Genomic DNA, 8131 nt, shown 5'->3' with positions numbered 1-8131 from the left:
CTTATTATATTCGTTTGTTATTTGATGTTTTATAGTGGTTGCTTTGATTCTCATCTCTTTATGTTTTCTGTATCTGTTACAGATTTTATTCTTTGTGGTTAACTTGAGGCTTATGAAAAATATCTTGTATTTCTAACCATCTATTTTTAAGTTTATAACTATTTCAATCACATCCAAAACCTTTATACTTTTGGCCAGGCATGGTGGCTCACACCTGTAATCCCAGTGCTTTGGGAGGCTGAGACAGGAGGATTGCTTGAAGTGAGGTGTTTGAGACCAGCCTGTGCAATGTAGTAAGACCTTGTCTCTAAAAAAAACCAAAACCAAAAACCGTTTTACATTTTTACTCCCCACCCCTACACTTTGTGTTCTTGTAGTCAGAGTTTGTTGCCTTTTATATTGTGTATCCTTTGACAAATTTTTATCTTTTAATTTTTATATTAGGGTTAAAAGTAAGTTAGGCCCCACCATTATAGTTTTACATTAATCTATATTTGTCCATATATTTTCCTTTACTCATACTATTTATGCTTTTATATGTTTTCATTATACTATTTAGTGTGTTTTCATTTCAATTTGAAGAAATAACTCTTTTAAACATTTCTTTTACAGCTGGGCTAGTAGTGACAGACTCCCTTTGTTTTTGTTTGTCCAAGGAAGAATTCATCTCCCCTTCATTTTTAAAGGATAATCTTGCCAGATGTAGATTCACGGTAAGTAGTTTTTTTTTCCAGTTCTTTCAATATATCATCCTATTCTCTTCTGGCATGCAAGGTTTCTGATGAGAAAGCCACTGATAGTCTTATGGTGATTCCCTATATGTGATGCATTACTTTTCTCTTGCAGCTTTAAAATTCTTTCAGTGTCCTTTATTTTAGACAATTTGATTAAAATGTACCTTGGTATAGTCTTGAATTGATCCTCTTTGAAAACCTGTAAGCTTCATGAATCTGGATATCCATTTCCCTCTCAAAATTTGAGAAGTTTTCAGCCATTACTTCTTTATTTTATTTTATTATCATTATTATTATTATAATTTTTTGAGAAGGAGTCTTGCTCTGTCACCCAGGCTGGAGTACAGTGGCACAATCTCAGTTCATTGCAACGTCTGCCTCCCAAGTTCAAGTCATTCTCCTGCCTCAGCCTCCCGAGTAGCTGGAATTACAGGCACCTGCCACCACACCTGGCTAATTTTTGTAGTTTAAGTAGAGACAAGGTTTCACCATGTTGGCCAAGCTGGTCTTTAACTCCTGACCTCAGGTGATCCACCTGCCTCGACCTCCCAAAGTGCTGGGATTATAGGCATGAGCCACTGCACCTAACCCATCATTTCTTTAAAAAAGCTTTTTACCTCTTTCTCTTGCTTTTCTTCTTCTAGTACTCTCATTATGCACATATTGGTTTGCTTGATGGTGTCCCATAAGTCCTATAAATTTTCTTCACTCTTTTTCATTCTTTTTTCTCCTCTGACTGGATAATTTCAAATAACCTGTCTTCAAGGGCACAAATTCTTTCTTCTGCTCAATAAAGTCTATTTTTGAAGTTCTCTATTGTGTTTTTAATATCAGTCATTAGGTTTTTTGGTTCCAGAATTTCTTTCTTTTTCTTTTTCTTTTTTTTTTTTCTTTTTTTGAGTTGGAGTCTCATTCTGTCACCCAGGCTGGAGTGCAGTGGCAAGACCTCAGCTCACTGCAACCTCCGCCTCCCAGGTTCAAGTGATTCTCCTGTCTCAGTCTCCTGAGTAGCTGGGATTACAGGTGCACACCACCATGCCCAGCTAATTTTTTGTATTTTAGTAGATATGGGGTTTCACTGTGTTGCCCAGGCTGGTCTCAAACTCCTGAGCTCAGGCAATCCGCCCACCTTGGCCTCCCAAAGTGCTAGGATTACAGGTGTGAGCCACCACTCCCAGCCTGGTTCTTTTTTATAAGTTCTATCTTCCTGTTGAACTTCTTGTATTGTTCATGTATTCTTTCTCTGTTTTCAGATGAAATCAGACATGTTCGAGGTGGTATGGCCGTAGACTCTTTTTCTGTTTTCACTGAGTTGTCCAACTGTGTTCTCCTATTGCATGCTGAACTTCTTTAAAAACAATTATTTCTAATTGTTTGGAAGGCAATTTGTAGATATCCATTTCTTTGGGGTTGGTTATTGGAAAATTATTGTGTTCCTTTGGTGGTGTCCTGTTTCTTTGATTTCGTGTGTGTGTATTTCTTGTAGCCTTGGGCTGTTTCTTTGCATATTTCATGGAGGAGTAAATTCTAGAGTATATGAACTGGCTTCATGGAGGAAGACTGTCACCTACAGGTTGGTGCAAGTGATGGCAGCAGTGGCCTGTCTGGAGTAGCCACTGTGAAGATGCCAGCTTCAGCAGGGGAAGCACAACTGGGGCTGCACACTCTGCTGAGCCCACGGGGGCCGGGAACAGGTGGGAGCCCCACCCCCTAACAAGTCAGTGGAGCAGGAGCCACATGCTCCCAGGCACAGCTGCAGCTTCTCAGCTGTAGCCACGGACCCAGGCATCCCTGAGGTCTCAGGGGCCCCGGAAGCCCTTTGTTCCCATAGGCTTGAAAGTGCCTGCTCCCACTGCCTGGCCTCTCCCTGCTCCTGGCCCCTACTCTGGGGCAGAGCAAAGTTGTGGCAGAGCCCAGGCACTGTTGTTACCCAGCTGGGTACCCACGCACTCAGGGCAGTGCTGACATGCCAGCCCCCTGCTGTCTCAGGCCATCCAGACTTTGGGAACTGAAGAGCACAAGAGGGAGACCAAGGGGGTGCTGAGGGTGGCTCAGTGTGGGCCTGTAGGCAAACCTCAGCATGAACAGCCTGGGCGGTGTGGACAACATGTTGATGGTGACAGGAGGCAGACAGGCTCCTGGGCAGAAAGGGGCAGGTTCCCAGTGAAACGCAACCTTCAAGCTATGGATGGCATGAAGCCTGGGGGCTGGGCTGTCAGCTCCAGGTGGAGTCTGCGGCCTGGAGTGAGAACTTATGGTGCTTTTTCCAGGCCTGCCCATGGCCACCCATGGGCCAATCAGAACACACTTCCTCCTTTCTGAGCCCATAAAAACTATGTTACCTAGCTAGACTCATACAGATGTCAGGACTACCAGCTGCAGGAAGGAGCTACCCACTTCAGGTCTCCTCTACTTGTCAGTATGACCTGCCTGTGGAAAAGAGCTACTCACTCTGGGTCTCCTTCCTGCTGAGAGTTGAACACTTGTTGGGACAACCTGTCTGTGGAAAGGAGCTACCTACTCTGGGTTTCCTCTCCCCTGAGAGCTGGACACTCATCTGGACAACCTGCCTGCAGCTAGGAGCTACCTTCTCTGGGTCTCTTCTCTGCTGAGGGCTGCACTTGTCAGGACTACCTGCCTGCAGAAAGGAGCTATCCACTCCAGGTGTCCTTTCTTCTGAGAGCTGGACACTTGTTGGGATGACCTGCCTGCAGGTAGGAGCTGCCCACTCTGGTCTCCTCTCTGCTGAGGGATGCACTCATCAGGACTAACTGCCTGTGGAAAGGAGCTACCCACTCCAGGTCTCCTCTCCCCAGAGAGCTGGACACTTGTCAGGATGACCTGCCTGTGAAATGGAGCTACCCAATCTGGGGCTCCTCTCCACTGAGGGCTGAACTAGTTGGGATGACCTGCCTGTGGAAAGGAGCTACCAACTCCAGGTCTCCCAAGAGCTGTTCTGTCACTCTTTTGCTCAAGAAAGTTCCTTTCTGCCTTGCTCACCCTCCAGTTTTCTGCATACCTCATTCTTCCTGGATACAGGACAAAAATTCAGGACCTGTTGAATGGTGGAACTGAAAGAGCTATAACACAAACAGAGCTAAAACACCTGCCTCCACCCCACTCGTCACACTGCAGGCAATGAGAAGGAGAGAAGAGCTGCAGCCCTTCAGGGAGCCCAGATGCACAGGCTCCCCCAGCCAGGGCTGTGACACCCTCTTTGGGGCTCTGTGGTTTCTAGTGTCTTGGAGCTTCCAAGTGCCACCATGTTCCCCTTGTCCAGATGTGAGTGCCCACAGCAGAAGCCACTTATAGTGCATCTGATCCAGCCACAGGCTTGAACAGAGCCAGCACCTGTGGTGGCACCTGGAACTGCCCACCCCACCACAGCAGCCAATGCTTGGCTATGTGCAGCAGCCAGACCCCATGCTTGCTTACTTGTGCACCCCTCTCCTCTCCATGCCTGGATCATTCTTTGAAGGTGTGGGAGCCAGGCCAGTAGCATGAGCTGAGTGCAGCCTGCCATGCCGAGTGGGTGGAACAAGCCCAGCAGGCTTGAGCAAAACTCTGGCAAAGGCACCACTGGCCACAGAGGTTTCCAACTGGAAAAGTGACACCTGGAGGATGCCATGACACAAGGATTCTGACTGATGGGTATGCAGCCCTTGGTACAACACTGAATATAAATGGTAAGAGTGAACGTCCTTGTCTTATTCCTGATCTTAGGTGGTACTATGGTTTGAATATGATTTGTTTGGCCCTGCCAAGTCTCATGTTGAAATCTGATCCCCAGTGTTAAAGATGGGGCCTGGTAGGAGTGTTTGGGTTGTGGGGGTGGATCCTTCATGAATAGCTCTGTACCATTCTCACGAGAGTGAGTTCTTACTTTTAGTTCCCACAAGAACTGGTTGTTGAAAAAAGCCTGGTACCTCCTCTAGTCTCTCTCTTGTTTCCTCTCTCACCATATGATATGCATATACCAGCTCCTCTTCACTTTCTGCCATAAGTGGAATCAGCCTGGAGCCTTCACTAGAAGCAGATGCCAATGCCATGATTCTTGTGCAGCCTGCAGAACCGTGAGACAAATGAACCTCTTTTCTTCATGAATTACCCAGCCTCAGGTATTCTTTTATATTAATAGTAACACAGACTAAGATGGGATAATTTTTTCAAGCCTTTCACCACAAAGTGACATTAGCAGTGTGTTTTCATAGATGCCCTTTATCAGGCTGAGGAAGTTTCCTTCTATTCCAGGTTTCTTGTTTGTTTTTTTAATCATTAAAGTGTGTTGAATTTTCTCAAGTGCTTTTTCATATCTATGACATGACTGTTTGGCTTTTGTCCATTATTCTATTAATATGATATATGATAATGTATGCTGAGCCTGTATTCCTGGAATAAATTCCACTTTGTCATGGTCCGTAAATATTTTTATATGGAGCTGGAATCATTCTGATAGTCTATATTCATAATAATAGTTTATATTCATAAAGTTACTGGAAAGAATTTGGCTGTTAATCTTATCAAGAATACCTCAGAGATGATGAGCTGCTTCTGTCTTTCTGCTTTCAATATACTCTCTGTGCCCTTGGTTTTCCAGTTGGTTATGTTGTGTATAGGTGTGCATCTCTTTGCATTTATACTACAGTATAACCTTGAACAACATGAGGGGCTGGGGTGCCGACCCCACTAGTCAAACTTCCACATGTACATACCTGTGAGAAGAGGGTAGAAAAAAAATCCACATACAACTTTTGACTTCCCAAAAACTTAACTACCAATAGTCTACTATTGGCCAGAATGTTACTGACAACATAAACAGCTGATTAACACTTTTTTTAATGTTATAAGTATCATATACTGTATTTTTACCATTAAGCCAGCCAGAGAAAAGAAAATAATAAGGAAAATATATTTACTATTCATTAAGTGGGTAATCAGAAAGGAATTCATCCCCTCTGTTTTCACATTGAGTAGGCTAAAGAGGAGAAGGAAAAAGAGGGGTTGGTCTTGCCATCTCAGGGATGGCAGAGGTGAGTAAAAGTTCCATATAAGTGGACCTGAACAGCTCAAACCCATGTTGTTCAAGGGTCAACTATACTTGGAGTCTGTTGAGTTTCTTTGATGTATAGATTAATGTTTTTCATCAAACGCTGGCAGTTTTTGGCCATTATTTTGTCAAGCATATTTTTTGCTCCTTTTTCTCTCTTCTGAGACTACCATTATGCATAGATTGGCATGCTTGATGGTATCCTATAGATCTGCAAGGTTCTCTTCATCTTTGTTAATCTTTTTTTCTTTCTCTTTCTCAGACCAGATTTTCTCAATTGGTTTATCTTCAGGTTCACTGATTCTTTTTCAAATATGCTCTTGAAACCCTCTAGTGAATTTTTTTGTTTCAGTACTTTTTGACTCTAGAATTTCTATTTGGTTGTTTTATTTAAAAAGAAATTATTTAAATGTCTATCTCTTTATTGATATTCTCTCTTAAGTTTTATATCATTTTCATACTTTCCTTTGGTTCTTTATACATGGTTTCCTTTAGTTCTTCAAACATTTAATATCACTGATTTAACAACTTGGCCTTGTAAGTTTAGCATCAAGGCTTTCTGAGGGACAGTTTCTATTAACTGCTTTTTTTTTTCCAATATATGGGCCCTACTTTGAGTCTCATAATTTCCTGTTGAAAATAGTCATTTTACATAATATAATGTAACAACTATGGAAATCAGACTCTCTCCCGTCCCAGGGTTTATTAATATTGCTGGTTGTTTATTTGTTTTGTTTGTTGTTGTTGCTGTTTCTTAGTAACTTTCCTGGACTAATTCTATAAAGTCTCTATCCTTTTTCAAGTGTGGTGACTGAAGTATCTGCTCAGTTCGCTTAGTCATCAGCTAAGAATTGCAGAAATTTCCTCAAATGTCTAGAACAAATAAGTCTCCATAAGTCTCCCAGGCTTTGCTAAGAGTTCCTGTGGGCACATTGTGGCAAACCTTTAACACTCAGGCAGGTAGTTCACATCTCTGCTTTAGCTGTAAATTCCTCCTTGTGCATACTCAAGGTCAGTCAGAGGTAAGAGCTTAGGGCCTTCTCAAGTCTTTTCTGACCATGCCCATAGCTCAGGCATGTCCACAGTCCTATGTATGTGAGTAGCCTTCAGAATTTCCAGGTAAATGTCAAAGCTTTTCAAAGCCTCCATATGGACATCTCATTCCCCAGATTTCAAGTTCTTCAGTCACATTCTTGTTTGTCCCAAATGTTATTACCACCATAGGCAGCCCAATATTCATACATACATACATACATGTGTGTGTATATATGTGTGTGTGTGTGTGTGTGTGTGCATGTAAGCCTTGAACAACATGGGTTTGAGCTGTGCAGATCCACTTATACACAGATCTTCTTCCACCTCTGCCATCCCTGCAACAAGACCAACCCCACCTCTTTAGCATACCCAATGTGAGTAGGATAGAGACCTTTCTAACGATACACTTCCACCTAATGAATAGTGAATACTTTTTATCTTCCTTATTATTTTCTTAATAACATTTTCTTTTCTCTAGCTTGCTTAATTACTATACAGTATATAATACATGTAACACAAAATATGTGTTAATTGACTATGTCATCGATAAGGCTTCAGGTCAAAAGCTATTAGTGGTTTTTAGAGTGTCATATCAGGTCAAAAGCTACTAGTGGTTAAGTTTTTAGAGTGTCAAAACTTATATGTGGCCAGGCACAGTGGCTCATGCCTATTATCCCAGCACTTTGGGAGGCTGAGGTGGGCAGATTGCTTGAGTCCAGAAGTTCAAGACCAGCCTGGGCAACATGGCTGGACCCTATCTGTACAAAAAATACAAAAATTAGCCAGGTGTGATGGTATACGTCTGTGATCCCAGCTACTCGGGAGGCTGACGTAGGAGGATCACTTGAGCCTGGGAGGTCAAGGCTGCAGTGAGCCGTGATCATGCACTGCACTCTAGTTTCCTCAGCGACAGAGCGAGACCCCGTCTCTTAAAAAAAAAGTTATATGTGGATTTCAACTGCATGGGGTCAGTGTCCCTAATCCCCATAGTGTTCAAGGGTCAACTGTATATAGATAGATACATGGACACAGACACACACACACACACACACACACACACAGAACAAAAACTGAGAGACTTTCCAAGGAGGAAAAGGCAATCCTACCAAGCATGGTGGGAAATTTTGTTTATTGTTTTTTACTGTAAAATAAAACACAGATAAAGAGTAACATATAAATGTGTAGCTTAATGAATTATTAGAAAATGACACCCTTAAAACTATGTCAGAGGAACATGCAATTCATTGTGTTTCTCTGAATCCTCTATTTCTTGCAAGTTGACAGCTAAACCCAGAGGTTTGAGCAGACTCAGGGT

The 8131-nt window shown here is 42.6% G+C and overlaps 1 long non-coding RNA gene across 1 annotated transcript; it reads left to right on the top strand.

The window, feature by feature from the left end:
• The first annotated feature begins 612 nt into the window (after window positions 1-612).
• Window positions 613-5155, top strand: LOC134807058 (uncharacterized). Its single transcript, XR_010146608.1, has 3 exons — window positions 613-713; window positions 2221-4420; window positions 4715-5155. It is a non-coding gene; the product is annotated as an uncharacterized LOC134807058 (long non-coding RNA).
• Window positions 5156-8131: the final 2976 nt, after the last annotated feature.

Source organism: Pan troglodytes, chromosome 1, assembly GCF_028858775.2.
Source record: "Pan troglodytes isolate AG18354 chromosome 1, NHGRI_mPanTro3-v2.0_pri, whole genome shotgun sequence".
Lineage (NCBI taxonomy): Eukaryota > Metazoa > Chordata > Mammalia > Primates > Hominidae > Pan > Pan troglodytes.
Note: the sequence above shows the minus strand (reverse complement) of the source record. Positions and strands in the feature narration are given on the sequence as shown.